The sequence below is a fragment of the Helianthus annuus genome, chromosome 9, assembly GCF_002127325.2.
Source record: "Helianthus annuus cultivar XRQ/B chromosome 9, HanXRQr2.0-SUNRISE, whole genome shotgun sequence".
Classification (NCBI taxonomy): Eukaryota; Viridiplantae; Streptophyta; class Magnoliopsida; order Asterales; family Asteraceae; genus Helianthus; species Helianthus annuus.
Window position 1 is genome coordinate 41258292 of NC_035441.2, and position 12974 is coordinate 41271265.

A 12974-nucleotide genomic window follows, 5' to 3' on the forward strand; every position below is an offset into this window, starting at 1 on the left:
ATATTTTAGTCCCCCATTTTATCCCCATTTTATGCGTTTTCGGCCGTAAAACCGTCATGCGGATACTTAATTATCTACATTTTTGTTTACAGGCCTAAAACAGCATACCAGACAAGATGATAGCGAAAACGAGGACTTTCCGGACAAAACGACAAGGCTGCGAAGATTCTGTGAAGAAAACTGACCTGGGCGTTTGGCACGGTCATGCGGCCATATGCACGACCGTGCATATCCGATGACCCATGAAGACCAGCGGTGAACGAGGGTGCAACTCTGAGATAAAGGCCAAACCCGAAACGGCACGGTCGTTCCAGTACAGAACGGTCGTGCGTTTCCGAGATCAAATATAACATCGGAACTGAACGACTAAGGAACCAAGTGTGCAACTCAGACCTCGGTAAGGAACGCCCGTGCCAAATGTGGAACGCCCGTGCGTGACCGAAGACCAGTCAACGATCTGTGACGTCATGCAGTATGGTGGCCCACCACCAATAATGCTTAAAGTGCACGGTCGTGCGATCGGGAGAACGGCCGTGCAACTTCGAAAAAGCATTTAAACAGAACAGAACCATTTTAGTAGTAACTCTGGACATTTTGGGAGCTCTGCAGGCGATTTTGAGGCTCCGAAGGCTGCTGCTTTCACTCGGATTCAAGCCACATTGCCCGGTTTTGCTCATTTACTATCTAGATTCTCATTCTTATGCTTGTTTATGGTTTGGTTTCTCAAATCTTTCCATAATTTTGTTATGTTTCAAGCATCTAGACTGATTATTATGTATTAATGTAAGCCTTTGGGCAAAAACACAACAATCCCTTGCTTGATTACAGCTATTAGTATGTCAATCTATGTTTGTAATGACATTTTGAAGTTGTCACACCCCGGTTTCCACGTGTATCACCGGTGGGCCCGGTGGGGGATTACCGTGACGTAGTTGGCAACAATATAGTCAAACCACACAATTATATAAATGCACAGCGGAAGCTTAAAGATAAATATATACTTCAACCTCTAGTTGTAATATCAAATGTATTACAGAAGTCGAATATATCCACAGCGGATCAAAATAATAATAAAATATTGTTCATTCAGATACGGCATCGAGTTTGCGAGACTATTCGTGATGCTTAGGAAGCTAATACCAGCCCATTTCGTATAGTACCTGCACTTAATCTTTTTGGGGAAAATACGTCAGTTTACACTGGTAAATGCATTCAACTGACACATTTGAAAATGTTTATTAAAATTGATTTGAATGCACAAGGCACAAACTCTTTTATAACTTGGGAAAATTATTAAAATCTTGTGAACGTTTTACATGTTCTTTTATGCGTTCAGTAGCCCGGGTCGTGCCGGGTTAAAGATTTATAGACACACCACATTGCGTAAAACCGTAGTATAAAAACCAACGGCTACGTCTTTTAATTTACTGTCGACAATATATACCGGGTGTACGCCTACACCGGGATGTCGATGGTCGTGGCCATTTCGTAAAATGATGCCAAGGATATCCGGGACAACGGTCATTAAACCCCCCAAAGGCTTTTAAGAAACAAAACTGTTTAAATGAGCCGATCATATTATTTAATTAACCACCTAAGCGATGGAAAAATATAATGCTCAATCAAGCGGTATTAACATACCGTAACCCAAGCCCATATAGGGGAAATAAGTTAAAGTATTTACCTTTGCAAGTATTATTCCTTAGTTCGATTAAATCACCGATAGCTTTTACTGGGCTCCTAATCTGGAACGAAGGTTTTAATTAACCTCTTAGAATCCTAACGGGTCTTTATATTGGCCGTAGCCTAGACCGGTTGGTTCCGGAATATAAATATGGTTTAATCGCGCGAAAAGGCGAAAACCGAGAATGGAATGTGACTCTGCCCCAAACAAGTTCAGAGACTTGTTTTATATGGGTTCAAGGTTCACACTCTGGATTTTGGGGTTCAAATAATATAATTTGACCCGTATCGGCTAATTTATGAAAACTAGTTTCATAAGCCGAACCGTGCGCGCAATAGGCGAAACGGTTAACCATGAGAGTCTTACGCTTATTTCCTGAGTCAATATGCCTTAAAGAGGTTGTGGTATCAGTAGGATACCTTCCGTGATGCCCGTAACGAGTTTAAGTTAATATTACGCCCCGTAGGGGTTTTTCGGTCATTTTAAAGACTTTTAAAGGGCTTTTCGAGTTCTACAGGAAATCTGAGTTTCCCGAACAGTTTATAAAGTCTAAAATACTTTATTTATTATTTAAAATCAGTAGCAACTGGAATCGGGTCAAAAGACCTTGTAGAACTCATGTTTTGGCCAAAAAGGGCATATTCGGTATTTACCGAACCGTAGCCATAACCGCAGGTTATGAGCAAGGTAAAAATTATTAAAAATCTCTAAAATTCCCAAAATATTATTTTATAACAGTGGGTAAAAGTTTTGGTGACGAAATCTTGGTTTAGATAGGTGTTATGCTAATTGCGCCGTTTATTACAAAAGTTTACTTTAATTGCGCTATTTAGCATAACTCTCATTCTAGACCTTGGATTGACGTGAAACTTTAAGGACATGCTTATAATTTTAAGCAAGGTTCTGGTCCGTTCACGTGTCCGAAATACTCGTTTTATTTTCAAAATGGCGTTACGGTCAACTTTTAGGCGATTAACGGAAATGCGCAAAAGACTCGGATAACTCATGAACCGATCACAGAGGTTTATACCATCATGTAACCTGGTCCTAAGAGAGTCCTAAGGTATATCTATACCTCACTAAAACGGGTCAGAACTGAAGTCAATGCAAAAGTCAAACTTTTGCGACATTAGGCTCCGAACCGGGTCAATATAGCAAACGGTCGATTCAAACGAGCGCAAACAAGTTTATATACTTATTATCATGTTTTATGATTGTCAAAACAGGTTTCATAGCATATACATTACAGATTATGTACAAAATGGCAAAACGACTTTCTGTTGACTTTTTAAGTGCGCGTTTGACTCGATATTTGACATAGTTAGAGTGGTGATCAGAGGGAACCCTTTTAGGGGTTTATTACCCACATTAATACCAATTCATAACTACTTTTGATTCGTCATAAGACTGAACCATCTCGGATTTATTTTAAAATCAAACCGTATTTACGACGGTTTGGTTTCTAGTGATTTTCTAAGCATAAATTGAACTACAAAGGATCTTATGAACTTACAGAAGTTAGGACTTGCTTAGAGAACAGAGAAGAATGCTTGGGAGCCTTTAGAATGATCAGAGAAGTGTGTTTTGAGTTGTGTGATAGTTATGAACACAATGTGCCTATTTATAGTGAAAAATAAGCTCCAAGATCATAACACCATGGTCTACACTGATCATGGATGATGGGCAGGTATCCCATAGAGCTATGGGTCGAGTAGGGGGCGCCCATGCCTCTTTTATTGGCGTTTTGATCATTCACAAGCTCAAAAGGCAAGAAAATCCAAACATTCTGCATCTGGGCGTCCAATGCGGCCCGCATGGGAGTTCCATGCATGTTTTAATGCGGGCCGCCTGAAGTTTAAATTCAGGCGCGTATAATTAGAAGGCTCGCGGCCCGCTTTCACTTAACCCAAACTCAATGCGGGTCGCGAGAGGTCGGATTTTTAAGTTTTTAAAATCTTTTATAATCATTACGAAATCCTGGTAATTAATAACGAAATCTTTCGTAATTATTAACCTGACCTTTCGGGTTTGAAGGGGTAACTTTGCGGTTTGGCCCTCGGTTAATTACAACTAAGGACCTCGTGATATTTACCCGCGTTATTAAATCCCCGGTTAGTTTATTAATTATTCAGAAAGCCTTAACTTTCATTATTGACGCTTTTAACCCTTCTCCTACGAATTCGATCGTAACTTTCTCGTTTCATAACGAAACTTCGCAAAATTTATATATTATATTTTAGTGAGTGTACAATACCGTTACAAAGCCTTGGGAACGTCAAAGGGTCACTCAGAGGAATAATTAAACATGTTGACACGGTTAACCCCTGTAGCTTGTAATCTCTCACTTTCTTTCGCATTTCGCTTCTGTACGATCTATGATTTATTCGTTTGAAGGTTCAAGCATTATTTAGGGTTACTATACAGTATATTTACCCTTGTTGACATTTATAACCCTCGAATTTATATACTTTCAAGGTTTGTCAAAATTTGTCCTTTATTTAATATAAATGCCACGTGTAATCAAATGACACGTGTTAACACATTATTGGACGCAAAAATTCGAGGTGTTACATCCTCACCCCCTTAAAATAAATCTCGACCCGAGATTTACTCAAATAAATAGGGGTATTTTTCTTTCATTGTGTCTTCGACTTCCCACGTATATTCGGGACCTCTACGAGCATCCCATTTGACTTTTACAATCGGTACGTGCTTTCTTCGAAGATTTTTCACCTGTCGATCTTCAATCGACAAAGGTTTTTCTACAAACTTTAAGCTCTCATCTATATGCACATCTGTGTGTGGAATCACCAATGATTCATCGGCGAAGCACTTTTTGAGGTTGCAGATGTGGAACACGTTGTGAATTCCATTGAGCTCTTCAGGCAAGTTCAACTTATAGGCAACTGATCCGACACGTTCAATGACCTCAAAAGGTCCTATGTATCTCAGACTCAGTTTGCCTTTCTTGCCGAAACGCATCACCCCTTTCCAGGGCGATACTTTAAGCAACACCTTTTCACCCACTTCGAAGTGAAAATCCTTACGCTTTGGATCAGCGTAGCTCTTCTGCCTATCGCGGGCAGCCTTGAGACGTTCCCGAATCTGGACAATCTTGTCCGTTGTCTGGAAAACTATCTCTGGTCCCGATAATTGGACCTCTCCTACTTCCGCCCAACAAACAGGCGATCTGCATTTCCTACCGTATAATGCCTCGAAAGGCGCAGCCTTTATGCTGGTATGGTAGCTATTATTGTAGGAGAACTCGATTAGGGGTAGATTCTTATCCCAGTTACCACCTAAATCGATCGCACACGCACGAAGCATGTCTTCCAACGTTTGAATGGTACGCTCACTCTGACCGTCCGTCTGTGGATGGTAAGCCGTACTGAAATTCAAACGCGTGCCCAAAGATTGCTGGAAACTCTTCCAGAAGTGAGACGTGTATCTAGTATCCCTGTCGGAGATAATAGACACAGGTATGCCGTGTAAGGCTACAATCTTATCCACATAAAGTTGGGCTAATATATCGGAGCTATACGTCTCCTTGATGGGTAGAAAATGAGCTGATTTAGTCAGCCTATCAACTATGACCCATATTGTATCGTTTCCTTTCCTGGTTTTGGGTAACTTGGTTATGAAGTCCATAGTTACGCATTCCCACTTCCACTCGGGAAGTTCAGGCTGTTGTAGCAAGCCAGACGGCTTTTGGTGCTCGGCCTTGACTTGAGCACAAGTCAAGCACTTTGCTACGTGGGCGGCCACAGACTTTTTCAAGCCTATCCACCAATAATTTGCCTTTAAATCTTGATACATTTTGTCTGCACCAGGATGGACTGAGTATTTGGAACTATGGGCTTCCTGGAGGATAACATCTCGTAGTCCTCCATAAATCGGAACCCATATACGTCCGTTCAGTCTAAGGATTTCATCCTTGCTAAGAGTTAACTGCTCCTCAGTTACTCCTAACTTTTCATTAGGATAATTAGCTTCCAACACAGCCTCTCGCTGTGCAGCTAAAATCCTTTCAATTAAATTGTTCTTGACTTCAATACTCTTGGCATTGATTCGAATAGGTTTTACCCTTTCTTTCCTGCTTAAGGCATCAGCGACCACATTCGCTTTGCCGGGATGGTACCTGATCTCGCAATCATAGTCATTCAAGGTTTCCATCCAACGGCGCTGCCTCATGTTCAACTCCTTCTGGTTGAACAGGTGCTGGAGGCTTTTGTGATCAGAATAAATCACAAATTTAATACCATAAAGGTAATGCCTCCACAATTTCAGTGCAAATACAACGGCACCCAACTCCAAGTCGTGGGTGGTGTAATTCTTTTCGTGCACCTTTAATTGCCTTGAAGCATAGGCAATCACCTTGCCTTTCTGCATAAGCACACACCCCATGCCCGTGTGTGATGCATCACAGTAAGCTACGAATTCATCTGTACCTTCCGGTAATGTCAGCACAGGTGCGTTGCTTAGCTTTTGCTTCAGTATTTCGAAGGACTCTTGCTGCTTTGGGCCCCAAATAAACTTTTCTTTCTTCTTGGTCAGGGAGGTCAAGGGCGCAGCAATCCTTGAAAAATTTTCAATAAACCTCCGGTAGTATCCTGCTAATCCCAGGAAACTACGAATTTCGGTAGGCGTCTTTGGCTCTTGCCAGTTCATGACCGCCTCTACCTTAGCGGGATCCACTTGGATACCACGCTCACTTACAACGTGACCTAAAAACTGAACCTCTCGTAGCCAGAATTCACATTTCGAGAATTTGGCGTAGAGTTTCTCACGCTGTAGTAATTCGAGAATGCAACGGAGGTGCTTCTCGTGGTCAGCTTGGTTCTTGGAATATATAAGGATATCGTCGATGAAGACTATGACAAATTTGTCCAAATACGGCTTGCAGACGCGATTCATGAGATCCATGAACGCAGCCGGTGCATTTGTGAGCCCAAAAGGCATCACTAGGAACTCGTAATGACCATAGCGAGTCCTAAATGCTGTCTTATGTACATCCTCATCTCTGACCCTTAGCTGATGATAGCCCGACCTCAAGTCGATCTTCGAGAAATAGCTTGCTCCTTGCAGTTGATCGAATAGATCATCGATCCTCGGCAAAGGATATCTATTCTTTATGGTAACTTTATTTAGCTCTCGATAGTCGATGCACAACCGCATCGATCCGTCCTTCTTCTTTACAAATAGGACTGGTGCTCCCCAGGGAGATGAACTAGGTCTGATAAAACCTTTCGCCAGCAGTTCATCCAACTGGGTCCTCAGTTCTTTCATTTCCGTTGGAGCTAGCATGTAAGGTGCTCTTGCTATCGGAGCCGCTCCAGGGATGATGTCTATTCTGAACTCCACTTGTCTATCTGGTGGCAAACCAGGTAGTTCTTCAGGAAAAACCTCGGGGTATTCAGAAATGACAGGAAGATCCTCGATCTTCGGCTTCGGTTCTTCAATTATCACCTGAGCCATGTAAATTACGCAGCCTCTGTTCAAACACCTAGAAGCTTTGAGCATAGATACGTCCTCGGGCAATCCGTACTGCGTATCTCCTCGAATGGTAAGCGATTCACCACTCGGAGTCTTTAATACTATGTGCCTTTTGCCGCAAATGATTTGGGCCTGATTACGGGATAACCAGTCCATGCCTAGAACAATGTCGAAACCCGCTAGTTTGAAGGGAAGTAGAGATAGAGGAAAAGAGTGGTTCTTAATGGACATTTCACATCCCTCTAATACGGTGGAGACGGTTTCTATCGTGCCGTCTGCTAACTCTACCTCGTATTTCATATCTAGGGTTTTGATCGGCATATTTAACAGTTGGCAAAATTTCTGGTCTACAAAGGATTTATCGGCGCCAGAATCGAATAGTACTCTTGCAAATATATTATTTACGAGAAAAGTACCTGTAAGCACATTGTCGTCCTGAACCGCCTCCTTTGCATCCATGCGAAAGACTCTCGCATTTGACTTCTTGGTCTCCTCCGCCTTTTTGGCGTTCTTAGGGCAGTTACTCTTGATATGCCCCTTTTCATTACAACCATAGCAGGTTGCGTCCTTGATCTTCTTGCATTCCACAGTTTTATGATCCTTGGACTTACACAGTCCACAGGAAGGAGTCTTTGGTTGTGACTGTGAATTTGATGCAAACCTGCACTTCCCAGAGTGGGGTTTCTTGCAGATTTTGCAGTTGGGCCTTTCACCAGCTTGCCCATCTTTCTTTGCCTCCGACCCTCTTTTGCCTTCACCGTTTCCACGGTGCTTCTTCCCTGATCTTCGTGAGGTATCATCCTCACGTTTTCTCTTCTCAGCCTCCTTGCTCCTTAGTATCCTCAGACGGACATCGTCTAAGGTGAGAGACAAGGAGAGGTCAGTAACTGACCTGAAGGTCGTCGGCCGGGAGGCCTTTACACTCGCCTTTATCGCAGGCTCCAAGCCCCCAATGAAACGGGCGATTCTTCTAGACTCTGGTGTCACAAGGTACGGAACCAGGCGAGACATCGTATTGAAGCTCGTCAAATAAGCCTGGCAGTCCAGGTTCGTCATCACCAGTGACACAAAGTCAGCCTCGATCTTCTCAACCTCATGCTGAGGGCAGTAGTTCTCCTTAATGAGAGCAATAAATTCCTCCCATGTCATCTTGTATAAAGCAGACTTACCTGATGCCTGCACCAACGCTCTCCACCATGCCAGGGCCTCGCCCTTAAATGACTGGGACACATACTTCACCACATCCCTCTCTGCACACCCGCTGATGTCCACAATAGTGTCCATCTCATCTAGCCAGGTGATACAATCAACAGCACCTTTCTCCCCTGTAAATTCCCGGGGCTTACAAGATACAAAGTATTTGTAGGTGCAACCCTTAGCATTTGATGCATCAGTATATTCCCTATCGCGATGAACGCTGTTCTCAGTGGACGAGTGTTTGTCGTCATCTTTCTTGGGTTGAGAGGGTGGTTTGGAGTGTGTCTTTGGTTTAGAGGGTGGTTTTGATACGGTTCTGCCTTGGGACTCAGTATATTGACGATCAAGAGCTGCCTGAATAGCATTGTCAATCAGAGCCTTTAGCTGTGCGCCTGTCAGATGCACTGGCGCATTGTCGTAGTCATCTTCATTTGTATGGCTGTTCTCTCCATTGGGATCCGCCATTGTAACTTGAATCTGCTACAGAAGATAACAAAATTTTATTCAGAAGATTATTATATAATTGTCTTTTATGACAATTTGTCAACCATGGTAACAGAGACCATATTTGGTTAACTTATTACTCATTAAGTATTAGGATTTGAATATATCCTATTTCAGCTATATCAATAACATTGGCGGCATAAAGCCTAATTATGAGGATGTTTTATATTATTAGCCGAGATTTCAGAGAATCAAAGGCATAGAGATTTGAACCGTAGTTCTTTTATCTCTTTCTGACAGAGAGTCATAGACCACCACTGCCTTTTGTCTTTATAAGACAATTATTATGGCCCATAGGCACTACACCTCTAATGGATGTTTCAATATGGTTGGCCCGTAGGCACTACATCACTAATGGATGTTTTAATAAGATTGGCCCGTAGGCACTACATCACTAATGGATGTTTTAATAAGATTGGCCCGTAGGCACTACATCACTAATGGATGTTTTAATAAGATTGGCCCGTAGGCACTACATCACTAATGGATGTTTTAATACGATTGATCACTTGCATAGGTGATTTAACCCACGATTTATAAGTCATTTAGTTGGGCTTTGAAATCCTTAAAGGATTATTGTATAAGAATGACGCGCGTGATTTTGACGAATCACATCTGCCATGGTTGTTAACATGCTTGCAGCGGTTAACAAGGAATCTGAATCTTTTAATTAAGTCCTACCATCTTGACCGGATCTTAAAAGACACCAGGCTAGGTTTCACTCGTAAGATTCTTTATTTAGGCAGATCAATTTAAAAGGATTGGTTTTGATTTATTTCATACATATTAAAACAAAACTCATAACATACATTCCATAATCTTAAATACAATTACATATTGCCCTAAACGGGTCTTTCAAATAGTACATACCTCCATAGAGGTTTAAAATAAGTGACAAGTCCACGCAGGGACTAATACAAGATAGGTGTCCATGTAAGGACTAAAAGATAAGTCCATGATGTAGGGTAAAATACACATATTTGTCCCATGTAAATTGTATAATTTTTATATAGTGTTTATTTGTTTTATTTTGTTTTAGTATGATATTATATTATTTTGTGTTTTGGCAGGTCCTGGTGCGAATGGAGCGAAAACGAGTAAAATGGAAATGACCAGCCAGTTGGGCAAAGTAGAACGCCAGTGACCGAATAAAAATTGCAGCCATTTTTCGTGATTGGGTCGAGCCCACTAATCTCTATATTATTACTATTATTTAAGACCATATATGAAAAAGAAATAAACAAATGTTATGTTCTTCATACGTATACACAAAAGGAAAATAAAAGGAACAGTTACCCATTGTGTCCTATTATTGTTGTAAAAGAATGATGGCCATAATATTATTATCTGGGACATATACAATCAGACGAATAGAGACAAAAGGGATTTTATTTCACATTGGGCCGCAAGCCCAGAATGGAACAACAGGGCGGCAGCCTTGATTGGCTTAGGAGGGCGGCAGCCTTGATTGGCTTAGGAGGAGGCACATCAAAAATATATATACATATCATTCTTGGACGGCTTGGGCTACATTGGGCCAAACAACATCAGCCGCAACTATTGGAGGGTTTGAGTATTATATATCATTGTTGTGGGCTAAATTAATATAGAGAGGGAAGAAGGAACAGACGAAAAGAATTGGAAAGAGGCAATATCAGACGGCAGTAAAGGGAGCGCACGGACGCAAGATCAGACGATCAAGAGGCAAGGGACGAAATCTAAAGCTTGTTTTGCGGGAATCATCGGCATCAAGCGGGAAGCTTGGAGAGCAAGGGATTAACGGGTTTTGCTACTCAGTTTCTCTTATTTTCTAGTTTCTTTGTTTTCATTCGATGAATTCTTGTTCTAAACCTTGTTTGATTATTTTTGAGACCATGTTTCTTGGCTAAATTTATTTAACTACCTAGGTTATGACAATAGTTTAATAAAGTTTGGATTTTTATTTGATTTTTGTCGTGGTTGTGGATCTTTCTTGTATTGTAAACGCTATGGTAGTTTATCTTGGTGCGTATGCGTGCTTGTGATTATTTGATTATTGTCTATTTGCTTCATTCGATTCTTGGTGACGGTCTTTATCACATAATAGAGTCGGATTAGGGTTCTTGATTTAGGTGAGTGTCTATATCACATAATAGGTCATTAATCCTTTAGGGTGAAAACGCGTAAGTAACCTTAGAAACAATATTCGGTAATTAATTAAAATCAAGTGTGCTGCTAGACTCGTCGCGGAAAGGCTCGAGGATATTAATAGGTCTCGGTGTAGTTATAAGGAATTAACAACCCAGTGTCTATTAAGCCAAGATTAAACCCATAGTTGCTTTAGACGTTCGCGCGGCAAAGTAGAGCGTCTTACATAGGCACTTTCAAGAAACTAGAGGACGGAAAAGAAATCTAGAAAACCGGTGAGCGTAACAGCCTAGGTAGTGCCATAAGAATCGCCTTGAGAGTGTTTGAGGGGCTTAGTGGTGTCTTAATAGGTTTAGTATCCAAAGATCCCGGTTCCACACCACAAAATCATCGAATAGAGATCCATTCTGAGTTTAGCTTGCGTCTAGCCTAGGTAGTCTTCATCGCCTTTGGTCAAAGTCTTCGTCCACATTCGTGTTTAGTCTTTTCTTTGATTTTTCTAGTTTAATATTTTATTATATTTTTTTTAGGATATTTAGAAACCCCCCCAATCAATAAACAAATTAGTTGAGTCGTGTCAGTTTAAGTCTAGATCGAGTCATTAACGTAATTTAGTAGAGTCTCTTGGGTTCGATACTCGGACTTCCTTAGGCTATACTGCATCGATCGGTACACTTGCCGGTCGTGTGGTTTAGGGTTTAGAGAGTCTTAGTTTTATAAATTTAAAACTTAGAGAGTCTAGATTAGGGTAATTTTAGTTGTTTTTAATTAACCCACATTTAGCACATCAAGTTTTTGGCGCCGTTGCCGGGGACTCTTGGCGATTGCGTTTATTGGCTTCGATTGGACTTAATTGACATAATCTGTGCTACTTGTCTTTTGTTTTGTGTTTTCGTGGTGAGTCTGGTGAGTCTATTTGTGTTTTGTAGATTGAGTCATAGGAGTCTAATTGTCCGTGTTTTTTGTTTTCTTATTTATTTTATTTTTCTTGAGTCTAGTAGATATGTGTGAAATTTGTGGAGGGCCTCACTTTACAATTAAATGCTCCCAATATGAGGGGTCCTCTACGCCATATTATGCTAACCCCTTTGTGCAGCCACAGCAATATTCTTTGCAGGGGTATCCCACAAATGCTAAGGAGATGTTTCCAAATTTTTTCGAGCTCAGGGAATTAATTTTGGAGTGTGTGCGAGCAACAAAAGAGTTGGAGTACGGGGATCCAAGGTTACCAAGAATGATCGATCTACTTGATCGAATGTTCGAGCAAATAGGCCCAAATATAGAGTGTGACCTCAGTCGGCAAAGGGATCCAAGGTGTGAAGAATGTGGTGGATCACACCGGTTTGAAGATTGTGCGATTGCTGCTCGGTTTGAAATGGGTTGGAGAAGTAGAGAACAGAAGCAACCAATACAGTGGGGTTATGATGATGATGATGAGTGGGTTACAGTTCAAAGCTCATATTATAAGGCGATAGTGCTCCCCGAGCTTGCTGAAGGAGAGACAATATGGGGATATGTGGAGAGTAAGGCAGAAAAAGTAGAGGTAGAAAGAGAAGAAGAAGAGGAGGTAGAAGTTGAGCAACCATCTAATGAAGATCAGATATCCTGGGAAAATGAATTTAGGGACGAACTAGATGGGTTGCCGGTAGATGAAGAGGTAAAGGAGTTGGATCCAGAGGGAGACCTTGCTTACTTAGAAGTTTTACTTGAAGGAAGCCCAATGACGGACATCAAAGAAGAAGAAGTGGTGGTGGAAGAGGAAGAGCACCACAGCTGGCCCATGGTATTAGTGATACATGAAACTTCAAAATCAACAAAACCACGGGAGAATGCAAGAAAAGGGAAGAACCGAGATTGGAAGAGGGTCGGAAGCTGGTACAAGACGGAGAAGAAGGAGCCGTTGAAGTTCAAACATGACCGGTCTTCTCATTATATGCCACACATTCGGTTTCTTCCAGGTATGTTTAAA